Here is a 22,348-nt window from a genome sequence, read left to right as displayed (position 1 = left end):
TGAATTCTAACAGCAGCTTTTATGACTGTTAGGTCAATAGCCACATGTACTGTACATGTGCATTTAGTGTAAAACAGGAACAAAACCTTTCTTCCAAAGTAAGATTGTGTTGCCACTGCTAACAAATACTTTTTTACAAAAACTAACATCTGTAAAAATGATTTTTTAGTTTAACTTGATTATATAATTAGCAATGGCAATCCCATTTCCCTATTGTAAAAGTGTCAGCGATCTCCCATAATGAACACTACCAGACATGCTATGCTTGCTTCAATACCGTATGTTTAACTGAACCAATCTTGTATCCTTTGGCCAGCTGTCACGCAGACAAATATCTTACACTATTTTTAATTTTTTTTTCTCAAGTTCCTTCTGCTTGTCTGTAAGCCACCATAAGACCTACGATAATGCACGGTTTCAGATAAGCTCAGCAAGTTTCTACAAATCCGCGCCTGTGATTGATGTGCTGTTGACATATACTTCCATCTCCCACACATCTTCTAGCCCTGACATTGCAATCTCTTAAACCCCTTTTATATTGGACTTGTCAGAAATCAGCTACACTGCTCCAAGTAACCAACAGCCCGCAATCTTCATGCCATGTTCACCCTACCATCAAAGAATACTGGATATCTATAACTGCACAGTCTGGCTGCATGGCATTTATTTTATTACAGTACACAGGTTATTTTTTTTTCTCTTTGAGCAAATGTTCTGATACAGTAGCATTTTCTTCAAAAACGTTTAGCTATTTTGACGTCTCTCATTTTCAGTAGGGAAAATCTTTCTAGACCATTTAATTTATGCATTACACTCTATTACAAATTTTACAAATGCAACAGAGGGTTTTGGTTTGAGTACAAAAAAAATGTATCTTGACCATAAGGGTCAAAGGATCACTTAATTACTTATAATTGAATAATTGACAAGCCAGGGAATGACTCAGTCTCTTGGGGTTCTGTGTTTGTAACATTTGTATTCTGTTTCCTATCTTTTGTATCTTCATAATGGAATTAAGTCAGTCAGTGCCTCCTGTCTGAGCACTGCCTAGTTTTTCTTGGCTGACATTGCAAATGATATTCCAAACTTAAATGTGAAATGATTATATTTTTATGTTTTTCTGCTATTGTTTCCTTTAGTTTAAGTGGCAGTATGGCTTTACCACTGCTTTGTGGTTTTGCTTTTTGATTTTGTTTTAGACAAACACCAAATTAAAAGTTTTTTTTATAACATTTTTAAGTCACTTTGTCGGTAGATTATCATTTGTGCATTTCACACAAGTGGTAGTACGACTGTATCCAAGAATAAAATCAAACATTTGTACTGATACGGTTAAACTTCGTAAAGGGATTAAGACAGTTTAAGAATGAAAACAATCCCAGGAAATAAGCATGTTGTGTTTTCCCATTCCTATCAGCCCCATATTTAATCAGCCCAATGCCAATTAGAAGGTCTGCAGCTCATTCTGACACCATTTAAGCACTGCACTACCAAGGCAAAGGTACTATTTTCTTGCAAAACGTTTATTTTATATGGTCAGCCATCTGGCAGCAGAACAGACATTTAGGAAAAACAAAGATGAAATGAGATGACGTAAATTGGTTAGTTTATTTTTATTAACAGAAAGTAAAAATATATATATATTTAAATTTCCATCATTCTCAGTGAGGAGAATATTGTCTTGATCATTTATTTATTGAACTAAACAAACAAAAAAAAGATTTACAAAAGCAACAGGAGGTTTTGGTTTGGGTAAAAAAAAGTAGACCTTAACTCTATTTCTTTGATTACCTTGTCTAAATTCTTTAACATTTCAAAAGAATTTGTTTTTGTGCATGGGTTAAAATCTCTGCATGCTTAACATCTGTGCTAAGCTCTTTATTTGCTACTAGTCGCTAGACTAGCAGAGACAGCTAATTTGATGATTACCCAGCTTTCTTTCAAACAGCTTTCCTTTCTTCAGCAGCTTGGTCTCTGTAATAATACAGTCTGTGTTCCCTTTTCCCCTTTTGTGTAACTCAAATATCCAACAGAAAACAGAAAGGTCAAAGGGCTTGTTCCTGACTAGTAATTGAATAATTGACAAGCCAGGGAAAGAGTCAATTCACTTTTTTGTCAGAATCAGTCTCAGTGGGATTCTGTGTTTGTTACATTTGTACACTGTTTGGTATGACTTGTATCTTGATAATGGAAGTAGCTCTGCCATTGCTTTGTGTCTCAGTCCTGCTTAGCTATTACCTTACATTGCAGGTGATTTCCAAAACTTAAAAAATATCAAACATGCGCTGCATTAATATTTTTTTGATGACTTAATTTAATTCAATGGGCAGTATGGCTTTGCCAAAAACGTTATTATTTTCTGTGTCACTAATCCGGAAGAAACAGTGTAGAAATGTAATTTCCTACAGTTTTTTTTTATCATTTGAATTCATTTCACTGAATTCCAATTGTATTGGAGATTAAAATCAAACATCAATACTAATAGGATTAATCTTTGTAAAGGGATTAAGACAGTTAAAGCATGGTTTTAAACAGCATGTTGTGCTTCAACATTTCTATCAGCTCCATATACTGTACCTTAACTGGAGTGCAGCAGTACAGGGATCTTTAAGAGTAATGTATTATTTTGATGTAAAAGGTTTATTTTGAAAATTTAGGTATCTGGCAGCTGAATGATATGTTAGTAAACCAAGGCAGAAACAGATACAATGTAAATTGCAAATTTTTGTATTTTATTATCAAGAGAGTTACAAGAGAGGACTCAGCATAGAGTCCTTCATTCATAAATGTGTATGACTTGAAACACATTTAAAATTCCATAAATACATGCAGAACTTTAAGCCATCTTAGTATAAGTATATCAGATTATACTTGTAAGATTTACTGCAGGTTTCAACATACTGAAGACTGGGTTTCACTGACATCTGACTTGCATCATCATGTGTACTCATAAAAGAAAATGTGAGTTCAGAAGGTAATGCACAGTTAAGCATTAAAATGAATTCCATCTTGCATTTCATATGCCAGACTATTGCACTGAAACACTTTTTTTTTTAATGGGATCCTTTCAAAATGTCTGTAAACACAAAGATCAATATAATTATAAACTACAGTTTTTGTATATATTAGCAACAGCTGCATTTTATTACATCCTTTGTGAGTGAAGGCAAAGCTGTAAGACTAAAAAGAGCACCAGATACACACCTGCTTGTGATATGTCATACAAATTCAAACAACCTTCACTTTATCTGCCTCTTGAAAAGGCTATAGGGAATCCATACTTTTGATGTAAAGAATGGTACTGTAGCTTATGAATGGAAATAAATAAGAAAGTCAAAGTACACCTCCCAATTCTAAATGTCACCCTATTGAACCTAGAAAACAATAACTCGCTCAGCAAGGATGAGTCATTGTCACAATGGTGGTATTATCAATCTTATGTAAAAGATGGGTTACTTTTGCTTTGCTGGTTGTCTTTCTGCTGCAGATGCTTGATACTAGATTTGGCACAGAGGAAACAGTCACAGAATTATTGATTGAAGCCATTCATTTATCCTTCAATTATTAAGAGTACAGTAAGTGTGTGACAAATGTAAAATGAATTTACTGTAACTATCAACATTTTTAAGATTAAAAGATTCAGGGATACTTGAAAGCAGCATAATTCATGAAAAGTTGTATTTCATAAAATAATTTTGTAACTTCATCCCAAGGAAGTGACAAAATTATTACTTTTTGGTCTCGTGACCTTTGGTGGTCACACTGCATTTAAAGTAATTTCAGAATTATGCTCTCTCCCGACAGCCATTACAGTATTATGCACCTTATGTTGCACAGTAGTTTTATCGGCAAGCCTGTAATAGGATTAAGGCGACTCTGTCTTGTTAGGGAGGATTAAAATATCCTACAGTGCACCATGAGAGTTCTGCATTAAAAGCCAAGAAACAGTCTCCAACCTTACTGAAGACAAGTAATGATAGATTTTAATAATACTGTAATGTACTATACATATTCAGGAAAAATTTACATTGTTAATTCAAAGCAAAATTAATTGAAGAAAAAACACAATGTAGCTTAAAATGACACAGTATAGAGTATACTGATGAACTCTGTTTCAGATGTCACTGGAACAGGAATTTCATCTATTGTGTATCATTTAGATTCAATCTGTAGAAATGGTTTAGTTTATTAGGCTTTATTTAAAATTTCCAGTTTGCACAGTATAAAAATTGTGCTATAGTGAAAGTAACACATATCAATGTTAAATGTGCTGTACAGTGCAGTTAACTGAATACAGGTACTGTAAATGATAAAAAAGTATTACCACATAATTTGTGTTTTCCCAGTGACCTGCAGGATACATCTATTCTCTTCGATAAAAAGGAAGGTATGAAAAACAGTATCATTACCATAAACTGGTAATGAACTATCCTCGGTATTGTTTTAAAAGTGTATTATTAAAATGTACCAACCAACACACTGAAATAAACTTTAATGAGATTACAATGCCAAAACAATGTTAAATAATTACCTCTGCTAATGGCGATTTGATTTTTTCTTTCATGCAGGCAGCTGAAAAGCTTAGTTATAGGACCAAACAGTATATCCTGCATTTTTCAACTCGGTTCTCAGGGCTGTGGAGTTTTCTTTTTCAGTGCCTCAGCACCACATAAAGCTAGAGAACAGGTCAATTCCCTTGTTTAAAATATTTAAGTAATTATATTCAATGTCTGTTTTGGTATAACATGATAAATTATAGTCTACATTAACAGTAAGGATTGTAAAGAACAATTATGTATGAATTTGTTTATATATAATTCTTTTAGAAATCCACATACTGTATATTTTGTACACCATACAGTGTATTGTACACTCTTTGACAAGAGAAAGACTCCATTTTCTACAATACAAATGGCCCTATAATCTCCCAAATTGCATCTTCTCTACTTTTTTACACATTCAGCTACTTTAGAAAAACATTCTTGTCATCTTTTTCTTTGTTCTATTATAAATGTTAGAAGACTATTACAACAGTGTCTGTTTTCTTCTTGATCCCTGGTTCATCTGATATAAAAGTTCAACCGTCAACAGTTTTCATTAGAACACCAGTGAGGTGATGGAATATTGTAATGGGTACAGTTAATTGGCTAGCAGTGAGAAATATCTGGAGTAAGCTAAATTGGCTAAGAATGACTGGCTGGTAAATGGACATGCTGTAGGTGGAAGTGAAATCCAGAATCACAGAAGCCATTGTGGTGTCATTGTCTTGAATCCCCAGTGAACTGAAATACCCTTGCAACGACTCCTGGGTTTGTATGAGTGCTGGTATATTCTGAAGGACACATAATAAGGAGATCCCTTGAACCTCAATTAAGCTTTATGACATCATATGTCAGAGACCTTATACTGGAAGACTGCATACTACATTTTGCTCTATGGATTCAACCAATGAAAAATGCTAGAATATTAATTATTAGTGGGTGGTAAAATGATATTTTTGATATTGTGAGATGATCACATACAGTATGCAATGTGTGAAAATGGCACCAGGATTAAAATGTTCCAACCAAAACAAAATGTAATGAAAAAAGATATTAGGAAACAAGACAATGTTGACTGAAGCAAAACAAAAAAAAACTGAAATTCTATTCACCAATTTAAATTAAAGATTATTTCTAATCATACAATGTTTCATTTTTTAAAAAAAATTCACAAACACACTGTACTTTGCCATAGAGAATTCCTCAATGCACCTGTACAAAGCACTAGTCAGACCACAATATAATACTATGTGCACTTTTGATTACAATATCACAAATCAGATAATGTCCTTCTCAATTCAGTCCAAAGAACACAATTCTGGGTTTAAAGGAACTCCCTACTCTGGCAGGTTAAGAAAATGTAATCTTTGTGAACAGAGGAGAATAAAAAGGGGATCACATTTGATTCAGGTAATCAAAATCCTCATGGTTACTGACAAAGTCAACCCATTCAGAATCAAAACTGAAATAACAATCAGAGAACACAAGTGGGAAGAACAGGGAGATGAATATAGAGGGTTCATATAAAGGGTTTTTCAAAAAACTACCCAAACATATTTTTGAAACTGAAGTAGCTCAGGTGATTAGCTGTGTCAGCATGTGTAGGCTGCAAAGGAACAAGTAATAGGTTTATTCCATACTGAAAAGAGAAGAAAGGAAACACAACTTTTCAGCTGTGGAGCCTTCTTTGGGTGTCAATATATTTTTAAACTGTTACCTTGGCTTCTCTCAAGAATTATGAATTATTTTCAAGAATAATTGAGGTTGGTTGTTCAAATGAAATCCGCAATTTATGTTTTGTGTTTTAGACATTCAAAAACCTCTCTTTGGGGTAGATGAGCTGAAGTACAGACAAAGCTTCTGAAAAAAATAACCTGACACTAATGACTGGCCTGGTGAAAGCATTCTTAATTTGTTAGAGTATGAGTCAATTAGTTGCAGGACATCAGCTGTACTAAGCTGTGGAACGAAACACATTTCTTTAGTCTACCTTGGCTTCTCTCAAGAATTATGAATTATTTTCAAGAATAATTGAGGTTGGTTGTTCAAATGAAATCCGCAATTTATGTTTTGTGTTTTAGACATTCAAAAACCTCTCTTTGGGGTAGATGAGCTGAAGTACAGACAAAGCTTCTGAAAAAAATAACCTGACACTAATGACTGGCCTGGTGAAAGCATTCTTAATTTGTTAGAGTATGAGTCAATTAGTTGCAGGACATCAGCTGTACTAAGCTGTGGAACGAAACACATTTCTTTAGTCTACAGGTCTGCTTGGTTTTATAATAAATGTCATCTCTTTTTGATTGATTGACTTCAGTTTGGGAGCTTGTTACACATTTAACCTTTGTTTTGTTAAAAGGCCTTATTGTTATTTAATTTTGATTTCACTCCCGCATTAGTCATTTTCCATTTTTCAAACTAAGATCCACATTTTTCACATACCGTAGTTGTTGGTTCCTTAAACATAAATGATACCAGTCAGAGACAGTACACATCCCATTTCATTTAACAATATTACTATTAGTGTAACAGACGTAATATGCTAGCTCAGCCGGACAATGCATGCTTCCAGTAAAAAAGTGCCGTGTACAAAATGCTGCTGTTGGCAGGAAAACATTGACAATAACCAATTTGTAATTAAACAAAAAACTGTAATTAATAGTATACAGATTTAAAAAAAAAACAGCAGGTCATGAAAAACGGTTATGTGCCATGAGAAATAATTCTGCTGTATGAAACCCATAATGAAGCCATATGTTCAGCCCTGAAAATGAGGTAGCTTTCATCCAGGGTGTGACAGCACTCTTTTCAAGCTGTTTAGAATGTAAGCAGTGTTGGAGAATGAAAATTATTCTGCAGTTGCGATTATACATTGATTCTACTATATGTATATATTGGATCTGGATATCATACTTTTATTAATTCATTTTCAATAAAATGAATTTACTTTTCTTCCTGTCCCTAGCAGCTGCTAATATACTGCCTGCTGACAGCAATCATTTTGTCCCTGTCTCTGAAAAATTAGGACCCTGCAGTGCTTGTTCATTATGGCACAGCATGAAGGTAATGTGAATGTTATAGGTACTGAAATTTAGATCAAATATTAATATACTGGCTTAGTTAAACATCTTCAAAAATCACTAAATGTAATCTCAATTCAGAATCTCACTGCAAAGGCAAAATTTAAAAAGCAGAGAATTCCCTTTCATAGATAACACTATGCATGTTATTTAAAGTTGATATAGCAGAAATGGTTTTAAATATTGTCTGCAGATGTCCATCTGTATAAAATCATAATCAGCAGTTCTGCTACAAAATGCCATAATTACTGAATATGTTCATAATAATATTAAGCACATAATAATTATGAAAGTGAACAAGTAGTTTCTGTGACACTCAGAAAGTACAGTAAAATTCCATTGACAATGTACTCATAGCCAGTTATTCAAGTAAAGATGCAAAAAGTCTAATTTAATGTCAAGTAAGATGGTGAAAATCTCTTTAAAAATTTACTTGCTACTTAATTAAATATTTTGAATGAGTTTTCTAAAGAAAATTGCAAATAGGATAAGATTTATTTCATGTCCTAAATCTTTAAAGGGAACACAAACATATTATATTAGTACATTAGGAAGTCTTAAGTCTTAAACTAGCATTTAAACTAATACAATAATGTATTAAGTATTTGATTAGGGGCTACAGAGAAATTGATTTTTATGTGAGTAAACTAAAGCAGCATGTCCACATTCACAGGGGACTGACGGATGTTAGCAATTTCTAAAATGATGTATTACAGCAGGTTTAATGAATATGACTTAAGATTACACATTGATTTGTCGGGTGAAAACCCAAACCAATCAGCTTTATACTGTACAAGGCAGTTATATTTCATATCACTGTTAAGGTACAACATAATGCACATACTTCATTTTAAGGGCAGTACTGCATTCACAATCAAGGTTTGCATTTTTATGTGGTACAGTAACTCCACTACAAATTACAGTATTTTCTTTTTAGAAACTATTAATACTTTGAAATGTTCTAGCTCCTCTTTAGAAACTGATATCATGACAAATTCTTATTTTCACATTCTCCAATTATGTGTAACCCATATTCAGTAAAGATACTGAAGATCAGATGAAAGCAAAGAACACTGTATATACTGTTATTGCAGTATCAAATAAACACAGCTTTTTTCTGCTTATAAAATCTTCAGTGTTCTTAAATCTACTACATTATACTGTATATTAGGTTTTTTATCATGCTAATATTACAATTACACTGTTGTTGCTAATGTTTCTTTAAACAATTTCAAAGATCAGTGAAACATCTGATTCACTATTTAATACCTAATACCCTTATCCTAAACTATAATTCCTAATAATTGCTTATCATCAATAATAAAATGATAAAAAGAAGGCATATACAAAATGTCGGATGCTGTATAACTGTCACTCAAAAGAATTCTCAAAACACAGACTGAATAACAAATTCAGCTGCTCCATCATTATCATAGTTCAGTTAGCTCCAGCATATACAGTAGTAAGGCAACACAAATTCAGACAGAAAAAAATCATTTGTCTTTGGCATTTCCAAAATTCAAACCTGTTCCCCATTCTCCCTTGTGATAGCATATTACCAAGAGAACCTTTCAAGGCATTCTAAAACTAAAATATTCTAAAAAAGTCCTTGAGCAGGATTAACAAATATTGTTTTATAACTTTATTTACTTCTAAATTATTTCAAAATGTGCTTATTTTAAATCAATAAGGAATAACTTGAAAATGTACTGTATTTCACTGAAAACTGAAGAATAGACACTGCCTAATAGAAAACTTTTCCCTTGATGATGAAGGAACTGCATAACTTTTTCAATGAGGCAGTTTCATGATCAAGCTATAGTAAAATGAGTGACAAAATGATTTACTTAAAACCTCTATAAAAAGTACTGTATAGAACAACATTAACTATTAAGCTGGTCATGATGGCTTTAAGAGATCAACAGCTGTGCTTTTAAGGTACAGTATACCTTATATTACATACATTGTATTTTCAAATGTTTCAAAGTACTGCATTGTTAAAAATAAATCATTACAATAGATATACATGGAGATAAATGAATAAAATGTTTCTACTTACAAGAAAGTAAGCTGACTTCTCTTCAGAAGATCCTCTACATGGTTTACACAATCTTTCAACTTCTTGCCTTGTAAGCAGTCATGCCCAATTTTAGGAAAATCATTAAATGTACTTTGCTTAGTATTACATACAGTATAGGCTGAGGAGATACAGTAGCTTATTCAAGAACAGTGACAGATCTAACACTCCTAGCAAGTATCAGCACATGACCAGTCAGCAGGAAGGAGATTCAGTGCAGAGACATATGTTACCAAAGCCATTGGCTTGGCAAAAAAGCTCATTAAGCTCCTGACAATCATTTGAACAAAGCCAGAATGAAAGACTATTCACTGGTCTGTGTACAAATGTGAGAAAATGCCAAGGAAGAATGTTTAAGGTCTACCTCTGTGCATTTAGTGATGAAAAGTCTGTGGGCAGTGACTAGGGTTGCAGAATTTTTTCAAGGTTCATACCAAATACATATCCTGTCTCTGCTTACACTGTCATCATTTACTTACTCCTATTATTCAGTCAACCTTTTTGCAGTGTACCAACAAATCAGTAACAAATCCTCTCTCTCTGAGCACAAATCTCCTTGATCCCTAATGCTGGCATGTTTTTCACAGATGTGCAGATTGTCGTACTTTAAAAAAAAAATCACTGGCTTTTTTAGTGGCCACTGTACATGTGTCTGACAATTTGTTAAAACACTCAACTGGAGTATTTGGACAAGTTAACATTTACTATGAGATGAATCCTTTTTCCAAATTACAAATGGGAGAGACTTTATTTGCATTGCAATTTTTTAATTTATTCTTTATCATTTTTTTGCAACAGTGTGTTCACTGATTCTTTCTGGCACCGGATGTAAGCACTTAACACAATGCAGTTCTACCATTAAAAATATCACATATATGGGAATCAAAAGACTGTTTGCATTGCAGTCTAAACATACTGAACCCAGTGTAGAGACAGGTTTCAAAACCCTTACAGTCAAATAGGAGTGTAGAACCTGCTCCCACACAGTAAACTGAGTTATATTTTTTTCAAACTCAATATGATGCATTATATAGTCCAGTATTCTGGACCCCAAAAGGAGAATAAAAGGAGGAGATCAGGGAAGTGGAGCAGACAACAGCTCATTACTAATTATGTTAATAGGTCAGCAATACCAAAAAAAATACAAACTCAGGAATTTATGCGAAAGGACACTTTATACTACTTTGCATTTTTTGTTAATTAGTTTTTAAGTAATCTGGGAAATATCTGCATTCACCCTCCTAAGAGGTGAAATGAACTACCTATTGAAATCAGAATTGCTCATTCCCTGACCACTATTCGGCCATTCCTCCTCAAGACTCAGGTGTTTAGACAGCACCTATGACGTCTCTCACAGTACCATGAATTTTTATCACTTAGCCATACTGCAATCGACTCAAAGGCATTCCTTTTTTACTATAATTGATGATTCCTTAAGTACACATTGTTTACCTCTTGATAGCTATTGCTTTTATTCTGAATTGTGCTGCATAGGCCCATGTGCCTGCTTAGAAAAAAAGAGGAATTTAAAATCAACTCGAAACCTGACAAATGACCACCAGTGCAAGGAATCCAAAGCAGGTTCACTTGAAGGTAATCTATATAGGTTTCTAGCTGTTAAATTCTAAACATATTGAAACTTGTTTAGTGACATTTTAGAGATTTCTGCAAGAAAGATATTACAATATTGGATTTTTGGGAAAAAAACACAAATGCATTTATCACCTTTTCAGCTACAGGCATAACCAGAAGAGGAAGAAATCTGGTAATATTTCTCATATGGAAGACTTTATAGTATCTTGCGCATGAGGTTTCAAAGTCAATCCAGGTTCGAAGATCAACCCAACACTTTATGAATTAAAATGCAAGCACTATGTATCAATTGAAAGGTTAACCACAGTGGTATCATAACTTATGTGAGGACCTAATAAAATGACCATAGTGTTATCACAACCAAGATTCAAAATATGTTGTGTCATCCAAGTGTTTATATGAGAAATGTAATCATAAATTACTAAAACAGCCACCTCTGTGTGAAGTTAAATGTGGACATGGATTTGAATACAATCTTAATAGTAATGACAATTTGAGTATTTGTTTAAAGGGGAAATGTAGAGTAAGTGCAGAATAGTTGAAAGACCAGTTTTAAGCCTTGTGAAACACCAGGTGTAATCATCCCAACCTTAGAATGAAAACTACATAAATAAATAAAATATTGGCACTCAACAAGATAATATTTAAACCACTCAAGGTCAGTACCAGACTTGACAAACAAACTCACCGTCCAAGCAATTAGAATATCACACTTTTACGTCATTCTGTCACGTTCTGAACCAGCTGCTACAAGAAAACCATTAGCAACTTTAACAGGAATAGTTTCAGTATATTCTGACATCTTCAAGAAAAGGCTAAGATATAGAGTGCAAGCATTTAAATTCAGTAAAGTACATGATTTATTAAAATATGATCTAAGCATTCTTTCTTAGATTTAGCATGTACTAAAACATGTGTTACTACTCAAAGTACACATTGGTTTTAATCTTAGATCATATATTCTAATTACCAATTACTGTAGCAAATTAGCAGGGATGATTTTGCCAAGATTCACCATTTCCAGCTATTTTTTTTTTATTTCATCATCTGTGAATTATTTTTTTTTTAGGATTTATTTTTCTAGGATTTTCTCCAGTCCTTGTTAACTAATGGTCCATAGAAATAATAAGTAACACATGATCAGATTGTATCATTAGCAAATTATCAAAAACTATTGGGCTGATCATGTTTTTAACTAATAACTGACTTAAAAACACATTGTGAGTTGAGGACAGATGTAATCTACTTTTACAAATATATAATATTACAGTAGACTGTGCTACCCATATAAATAAAAAAAATCCAGTAAGCAATGTATATTGAACTTTTTTAAAATGTACTACCATGTACCGTACGTAGGTCCATTGCTGTGTAAAAAGCAAATAAAAGTTCTAATTAATTGCTTTTGTTTTGTATAAATTTGAGAATTTAAGCTTTGAGCACTCTAAAGTACACTGCTCTACAGTTACTATTCTCATTTCACAAAGACCTGCAGAGCTTTTCTTCAGGAGATGGAGGATAAAGTGGTCCTATTAGGAGTATAAACAAGCAGAAACATTTTGAACTTTGCTCAAAGTATTAGTGTTGGGGATAAGAATGTTTTGTGGGGAAGTTTTCTATGTGTAGAGGTATAGAGGCAAGCTGCCAATTTTAGTCCCAGAAAGCTCCGGTAATAAAGACACTGTGGACCCAAGATTGTTCTTCAGAAGACCAGGGTAATGCCATCCCACCTTTTCACTAAGAAAAACAGCCTTATGCTGCCAGAACATTTTAACACCAACTTCAGTTTATTCAGTTAGTCAAAGATGTCTGGTAGTGTTACACAGTTTCCTTCAAGCAGGAAGGCTAACAAAGAAAAGCATTTATCAAAGCCCATTTTGTTTTTCATTTCATTAATTTATTTCTCACCATTATAATCACAACATACAGAAATAAATATAGTTATTACTGTATATACCTTTGTAACATACTGTACTGTATGGTAACTGTATTGCATTAATAGCAAAGAAAGAGTGATGACCATTTACTGTAATTGGTCTGAAATACAGTATACATTAATTGTTATATTATATGTATCTGTGATGCTATGAAACTGAAGAAACAATTATGATTTTTTTTTCATCCACCAGGGGACATGCACCATGTGACACATAAAATGTAGTGAAGAATAATGTGGTGAATATTTACATCTAATTCCACAAGCAAATGACACAGGACTGAAACAGCAGTGTGCAGGTTACATCTCTGAGTGTTTCAGTTGACATATTTTATCAATAACCTAACAAGAAATAGTGAACATTAAAAACTGAAAGATGAGGAGATTCATAAGGCAATCCTGTTGAAGCTAAGACTGAAGGGTTGAAAAGGGGGATAAATAAAATTTTGCAAGATGCAGAATCACCACAGCCTAGAAAGCTAAAATGTTACAGCATATTTCATCTGAGCCAGCAACTCAAAGAAGCAAGCTATATCTTGTTTAGGTAAGAACAATAAACCTGACAAGAAATACATTTTATTTTGTCATCGGACACACCTAATCCTCCTAGTTTAAATGTTTTGACAGGAATTCAAGAGTTCCTGTAGAGAAAACCTCTTTCAGAAATATCTGGGTTGGGGTAGCTTTACATGATAAAGATCATGATGTTCTCATTTACATTTACAGAATCTTCACCAGAAACAAGTGATATGTTTGTAAAACATTTTATATACTGCATGTAGCTACAGTACGTCTTATAGGATTTTCACACAATAAATGTACAGGAATTATTTAACATACCAAAAAGTATTAAAAATGAAACGTGATTTTTGTGAGAAAATAACCACAAAATAACTTTTAAAGATCACAAAATAAAACACCTTTTAGAATTATGCCTAAGTATACATGATATCATAATCTTCATAAACATGCTTTCTTCACAATATTTAAACAACAATAGTTACTATGAAATTATCTTACATTTTGCACCAGACCATAAAGGTGAAATCTATTTTCAGACTTCAGAGGAGCAGAAAAATATTTATGCTTTTTCACCTAAGTACAGATTGGTGTTTTTGCCTTAGTTGTTTCGGAGATAATGGAAAAAGGCTCTAACAAATGCCAAGATATTGCGGAAGAAAACTTTGCCTTGGAGAAAAAGGGTTTATGAATCAATAGTCTCAGTAAAGCAGACAAAATGTGTACCCATGAAGCCATTGATTATTGGCCAATATTTCCTTTAATTTTTTGTAATGTCAATATAATTTATTAGATGGCACTAAGAGAAATGGAATTCTGAGTACTTTTTGATTAAGAAAAGTAAGTTGTAGCCTTTGATGTTGCTTTAGCTTTGATGTTGTTTGTGTAGATCTGAGTCTATGGTGAACTACTTAATTACTTAATGGGCAATTTCATGCTTTGTATTCCACTAACAACAAACAGATCGATTTGGAAATACCTCTATTCACATTTTCCAAGAAAATGTGTTATTTTATATTATCTCTGACACTTTGATAGTTATTTCAATTTGGATCAGGTTTACTTCCTGTTTTGTGCTTTTTTACCAAGCATACTGATACCAGGTTTATTGATAAATAAATTGAGAAATAGTGGACTTTTAGAAAGATATACAGTACAGGACCAATTCAAAACAAAACCAGTGTACCATGCACAGCTCCTGCCAGGATTTGTTCAAGGTCTGTCAGGAATGCTACTGACACACAGTGCCTCCTTTAACAGTGGTGAATTCCTCTACGCCAAAACAGCTAGGCTTCATGCTTTGGGAAAAAACAATGCCATCTACTTTTCCTAGGGGTTTGTATCACTATGTAAGAGGCTCCACAAGGACTGTTACACCTGTACATAATATTATTTTTCCAAGCAACATTTCAGTAAAAGAGTTTTTGCAAACCACAGTGCTTTGCAATTTTGAGACATAAAGAAGGATTTGAGTACACATTTGTCATTTGTTTTAAGTTAAGAAGGCAAACAGATAACTGTGAATGGAGCCACCCATTATTATTTCCTTTCACTACTCTAGCAGCATTGTATTTCTATTTTGACATCTGAAACATTTTAAAGTGTAAGAAAAAGAGCATTGCAAACGCTGAATTTTGAAATGTGCCTCAAATCTACATTGAGGAGAAGATCTCTAAATAAGAAATGAGTTCTTTTCTTTTCCATACCAGACCAATGCTATCATTCACAAATACTACCAAAAAGACTCCCAGATGGCACATAATATGATCGTGCCAATTTTTCTATGTGATAATGATCCTATCTAATTGCAAAAACCATTTTCCCAGCCAAGTGCTTGTTCACAAATGCTGATATACTAATGATATACTAAACACAGCATACTAAATTAAAGCGTAGATTTAATCTAATCCACAATGAAACTGCAGAACAAGCACTTACATTTTTAGGCATAATTGGTCGAGTAAAACTTCAGTTGAAATCAGTCTCCTGTCGAACTTTATTTTGCTCTCCAATTAATAAGGTATTCAAGAGAGTATTGAAACTAATGTCTTATCGTTCCAATTATAGTTCATTAATTATAGAATATTTGAACTTGTACAGTATGTACTCTCTTGGGCAGCACAGTGACACAGTAGTTAGCACTACTAACTAAATGGCCGCACAGCGGTGGGGCCCTGAGTTCAAATCCTGGGGTGCTATCTGTGTGCGTGTATGCTCTCCCTGTGTTAGGTACATAAAATGGTTTCTGGGAAAGCTGGCCATGGTGTGAGTGCGCAACTGATGGTTGCCAGGATAGGTTCTGGCTCCCCTGCAACTCCGTATTGGATATATTGTAGCTGTGACAAAATGGATGGATAGAGGGATGGATGGATAGATGCATATACAGTACTCTCTTACCCTCAGCCGAATCTCACTAAACCTAAATACTCACCTAGCTGTAGAAATGGCAACCTGACTGTAAGGACAAAACTCACTGGACCACCCTCTCTTCGTGAAGAATGAGCCAGGGAGCCGCTGCAAGTGTGGAGGTGAGATGGGGGGTGCAGTGTGAGAATACTGTAGATATGCAAAGGGGTGCTTAGAAGGTGAAAGTAGGAGAGCAGAAGTGAGCGAGATTAAAATTTGACCCCCTCTCATACTTTTGTTTTAAAAGTCCATGAATTGCTGCATGAAATATACAGAACACAGCTGAGAAAAAAAATAGACCAACTTCCTTCGACAATCTAAGTGTTTCTGAAGTCATTCAGTCATTAAACCGTGGCTAGCAATTAATGTACAAATCCTTTTAAGGAAAATCATGTCTACTGTCAGTGTACTGTAAATGCTCTAATGCTTCATCTCTTCTAGCTTAATTTAGAGTATGTGTAAATCTGGCAATCACAAAATGTCACTAAGTGATACACTTCGGAAGGCACAAGAGTCAGGCAGCCTCTTTGGATCGAGGAATGAGGGATCAAAGCACCTGCCATGCAATATCTAAAAATGGTCATGTAAGCAGGGCATTGTAATTCTTCCAGAAGCAGGAATGTGTGATGGGTGCATACATTGTGATGCGTAGCATGAGGTACTGTCATGTTCAAAGAGGTTCAAAGCTGCACTATTAGACTTCATTAATTCTAGTGGAGCATGGCAGCCTGGGTTAGAGAATAACTCAGTTCTGATTTTCTTTCTGCCCTCACTTCAGCGCACATGCTTTGCATTGAAAAGTAAGAGAATAACTACTGCCGGCAAATTCCTCTTCTTTACTATTTCAGAAATACGAAACATTTTACATTTGTATACATATGGAGATGAGTTTTGTCCAGTTGAAGCCTTTATCAATACAATACATTTTGGGAAATTTGCAGTTGTCAGTCATATTCTGAATAAATTCAGATACAATTCAAATTTTGTTACAAGAGATTAAAACCTTTCTGCAGCAATTGCAAATGCAGTGTTGTTCCTGACCAGAATATTTTGATGACGGATGTTACACATTCAAAATGTAAGTGTTCTTCAGCTTAAATGCTGAAAGAACTTGAGCTTATTTTAATTTATTTTTACACTGTTAAAAAGGTCCAATGGTGTGGCAGACCTCACATAATTTCTATCACTTCTCATAAGTGAATAAAATAATCCTTCAATTAATTATATATAAATATCCAGTTATTTTTTTCTTAATGTTCCTTTCCATAATTATCACCTATGCAATTTACCTTGAAAAACACTATGGCACCATGGACTACTGAGTACCTGCTACTGAAAACAAACTGCTTACTTTGGGCTCTCAGTATGCAGCTGCTTTAACTTCCTATATGCCAATTAGCCAATGCCAGGTACAGAAGCCCAGAGGCAAAATTCTATAAATTGTAAGCCTACTGGAAAATTACATTAGTATGCAAATGCTACTTCTGGGTATATGTGATTGATTATGTAAATCAAATTCTTCCAGTGAGAAAGACGCTGCACCTGATAAAAAAATAAATTTTTAATATGAGTATTTCCTAAGTACAAAGCTAATGGGAACAGAACCAAGAGTGTAGATATTGCCTGCAGTATAAGCAAAAACATGGTTAAAGTGAAAACACGATCCTTTTTCTTAACCCTGTGTTAGTAAAACTATTTTAGCTAGACTACTTTTTCGCCAATACGCTTTGTCTACTACTTTATTCATTAATTTCATGCTGTTGATTTTTTGTTAAAGGAAATGTTTTATAATGTATTATAAAATAGGTATTAAGGCATTGCAGGATGTAAATTATTTAAGAAACAAGTATAACAAAAGAAACTGTTTTGCTTCAGTGGTCTGCGATGTATTGTAACGAAAATCTATTAGTGTATTTTTGCTGTCGGAGAACAGTACACGAAAAGTGCAAGTATGAGCAGATCTGTCATCAGCAACAAAAAACTTACCTCATCATCACCTTAAAGGTAAAATTGTAATAACATAAAAAGTATAAACAGTAAGTATGCAAGAAAACATAAATGAAATGTCAATGAAATTGCTATCAGTTGGAATGGCATTTCCATTCCATCAATGGCATTGACTGATATTAAAAAGGCAATAATACATTTAATTTTATTGTACTTCTGTTGATTTTTGAAACTACATACCATGAATACCTACAGAAATGATGCAGAAACAGAGGAATGCTTCTATCACTATTTTGATAGTATGAGAACCCACACGCAGACATGAAGTTTTCTATTGCCTTGATCCCCCGAGTTCATACGTTCATTTCAAGACGTAAGGCTTGGCTCATTCAAAAATACACCACTTTGATTTATTGTACTATGATCAGTAAGATTTGTTTAACTGGTCTACACTGATTCAATTCTGGTGCACCAAGAGAAACAGGAGCACCTTTTGACAAATGTGTTAGACAGTACACATTAGCGAATGGTAGGGATGAGTACAGCAGGGACAAAACTGAAATTGAAATAAATGTTTTCAGAGGAAAATTGCATACAGTACAAAGCAATGTAGACCAACAAAGAGACTGATTGTAATATATCAGGCAACAATAATGTCTCATTGCTTAATAAATCCTGTAGAATAATAAACTCTGTAGAATAATAAACCCTGTAGAATAATAAAATAAAGCGCATCATATTTTATACATTATTGTACTCCACTGTAAAGGATTTATTTTTTGTTAAAGATTTCCTTCTGTATTGATTGGGTTCCTTATTAAAACCAATACTGGAAACTGTCCATAATTCTGAGTAAGCAAAGAAGTCCTTAAAGTCCATTGGTAAAAATATTGGGATTTTGTTTTAAAAGGATAACTTAAAATTATGTACCTTTGCCACCTCAAATTTACAGTACAAGCTCTTTATTATAATAATAATAATAATAATAATAATAATAATAATAATAATAATAAAGATGTTTTTCCTCGAATGTAATAGACTATTACATTAATAGCTAATTAATATTAAATAACATTAATTAATATTAACATTAATAGCCCTATTACATTCATTATTTTACTAAATACTTTAATCTAACAGTAGATTTATGGACTTTAATAAATGCCATAAATCCATAAAACCAAAAATAAAACAATAACCCTTAACATTATTATTTTAAGCTGTATTTTCTATATTTTAGGCAATCCTTATGATTAATGATATTTTAATACAGAACCAGTGCAACATTACTTAGCATAGAAAACCAAACATTTTCAAAGCTTATCTAAACTACCTGCTGTCAAAATAGGAATTATTGTTACTACTTCTTGTTTACAAAGAAGAAAGATTATGCTTTCTATGACTAGACAGCAAAAGGCAACATTTAAACTCCCAGTCAGAGGGTTTTTCATGTGATAATTTTGTCAAGCATACTGTACATCAAACATTTTGTATTCAGCTCAGAACGATTTGTACTGTATGAAGAGAAAGGTCTTTGGGAGTTTTATTTTAAAAATACCTCTTGTTTCACTTAGTCTACTACTACAGAATCTATTCTCATTTCAAGAATGCAATGCTCAAGAAAACAACATTCTGAAATACAGTCTTACCTCTTAAGGCAGCAGCAGTACACATCCCACATTTTCCTCAAGTACTTGAAGGAGTAAAAAACTGCAACTATTGGGACTAAGATTTACTACAAGCCACGAGACACAACCACCCAAACCTGTATTTCCAGTATCATGAAATGATTTCCAACAAGCAGCCAGAAAGATTATACAGTAGAAGCATGCTAATAGACATTTTAAAAAACTGTCTGTAAAATATCTAAGAGGCAGGTGAGAATCAAAATATTATGGGAAACACATCTAGAGTGATTTTACAGTAAAGGTTTTTCAGTACTCCATAGTACAGAATAATTTAATCATTTCACATCTGGCTCATCTTATTGGCAACAGTCTTATGATAGTTGGTGTGCTGAAGCAACTGCTTGTCAATCATTTGCACCAATCATCCATTGCAAGGCATCTCTCCAATCTTTGGGAAAATAAGTCCCAACTTACAGTAAGTGGTTAATTAATAGAACTCTGTATGTAATTATTACTTATCAGTATCATTATAAATTCCACAATTATCTGAATTTCAGACCATGTATTCTAAAATCTGGGGAAAAAAAACATAAAATTAATTTCTTATTAGACATGCTTTGACAAGCTTAATAAAATATACGTACTACATATTTAAGCCCAGTTTTTCACCCACCTGTTGTTTCATCCATAAAATTAATTAATAACACAGTCAAAGTGGTCTAGCACATGTATTATACATTGCTGATACCAAGGGAATTCAAGAACTAACAGAAAGGTTCGCAGGGTTAAGTACACTGTTAGGACTTGTTTCCTCGAAGCAGTAATTGAAATGCCTGAAGCAGAGGTTTGACTGTTGCTGTGACATATTTGGTCATGGAACCAATTTTGTACCTCATTATTAAATTGCAGTAACAAGGTGTGCCTAGTGCTGTTATTAAAATCACAACCAAACGAGGGCTAATAGTTTTATGTTTACACGATCATTCATATTTGCAGCAGATTTTTTGAACAAATAATAAAGTTAAAAATGTTATACAGTATGGGAATCTTATTATACTTTTCAAAGCTACATAGGCACCAATCTTTGATAGTTTCTTAGTTACTATTAATCAACACTTTGCTTTGATAAATACATTTACATTGATATTATGAATTATGAGTTGCTCTTACTTCCCCACTTAACCTGGAAGGATCTTATATTTGATACCTTAATATTATGACAGAAAGGCTAGTTTTGTTTCCCAAAACAAAAGTTTTGTTTGTTTCCCAAAGTTTTGTCTCCACGGCTGAAACGTTGTTTTCTTTCTTCTCTTTTCAGCATGGAATAACCTATTACTTGCTCCTTTGCAGCCTACGCAGGCTGACACAGCTACCCATCTGAACTACTTTATATACAGTTGTTTACTAGTTTTGGTTCATCTGCCATAATTTCTATGTTGTCATTGTATCTTTCAGAACATTTATGAAAATACAACAATCACAATCAAAGTATTTTACTCCAAATTATAACACGGGGTAAATTGGACCTAGCTGTAAGAAAAGTGTGCAACCAGATGCAGATCTGATTGTAAATAAGGATTTTCTTTTTTAAATGAGCAAAATAAGGTGGGGCCTTACATTCAGAAGAGGAAGATAGACAAATATTGAATGAGGTTAACTCCATAAATACTACACTTGACCTATCCAGTGCATAGGTCACTGCACAAATATCTGATTAACAGCCTCCAGACATGCAACTGAAAGTGAATTTTGGTATTTTATTATTTATAGGCTTGGTTGTAAATATTTTTCATTTTGCATTACCAAAATCTGGATTACCTTTCTACTACAAGGGACAAATACATCAAAAGTTTGAGGTCAAAATGTGGGGTCAGTGGAGATGGCATCCACAAATTAAACCATTTAAAAATGATCTTGTGAGCAGCTGTTCTGATTGAAATGAAACTTGACAAATGTCAACAATAACCAAAATCTTTCCAAATTTTCACCATATTTTGTTTACCAGATACCATACCTGTAGGTATAATTCCAATGCTAACAGGATTAAAATATGCAGGAAAGGGATCCCATCTGGGCCCAACTGGTACACTATCAAAGCAGTGATTCAGACTATATGGAGTTTTTAAAGAATGTTCGGAAGGGATGACAACAACGGAGGTCTCATTCACCTCTGCTATTCAATCTCTTAATTATCCATGACAATATGTCCTGAACAAACTATAAACACCACAGCAAGACCCTGTCTTTTTCTGGCATTCATCTTTCTTTATCCTTCCTCCATCACATGGCTACCTTTGCAGTTATCCTTTAACCTCTCTTTATGTATGGGGTCCTCACATCTTTGAACTACATTGATGTACAGCAGTTGTCCAATGGGTTAAACCAAAGCTTTTTATATCCAACCTCCATAGTAAGCATTCATAAATGTACAGTATTTTCTTATTTGATTATTTTATTCCTTGTGAAATTCATATATAAAACTCGTATGGTACAGTTCACAAGAGTGGGTATGTTAATTAACCTTGGTGTCCTAGTTCAATTCCACAATGGAATGGCTCCATCCAGCCTCCCTACAGTTCCCTCTTATTTCCACTGACTCACTTTTCTACCTGATCTGCTGT

The 22,348-nt window shown here is 33.6% G+C and overlaps 1 protein-coding gene across 1 annotated transcript in view; it reads right to left on the bottom strand.

Annotated features, from left to right (window-relative positions):
- chl1b (cell adhesion molecule L1 like b) overlaps nt 1–19,845 on the bottom strand; it is a 71,576-nt gene extending 51,731 nt beyond the window's left edge. The window contains exon 1 of the mRNA XM_088915691.1: nt 19,749–19,845. The gene's annotated coding sequence lies outside the window, so the exon portion shown is untranslated. The remainder of the gene's footprint in view (nt 1–19,748) is intronic.
- Nucleotides 19,846–22,348: the final 2,503 nt, after the last annotated feature.

Source organism: Atractosteus spatula, chromosome 5 (assembly GCF_055471065.1).
Source record: "Atractosteus spatula isolate fAtrSpa1 chromosome 5, fAtrSpa1.hap1, whole genome shotgun sequence".
NCBI classification, from domain to species: Eukaryota; Metazoa; Chordata; class Actinopteri; order Semionotiformes; family Lepisosteidae; genus Atractosteus; species Atractosteus spatula.
Note: the sequence above shows the minus strand (reverse complement) of the source record. Positions and strands in the feature narration are given on the sequence as shown.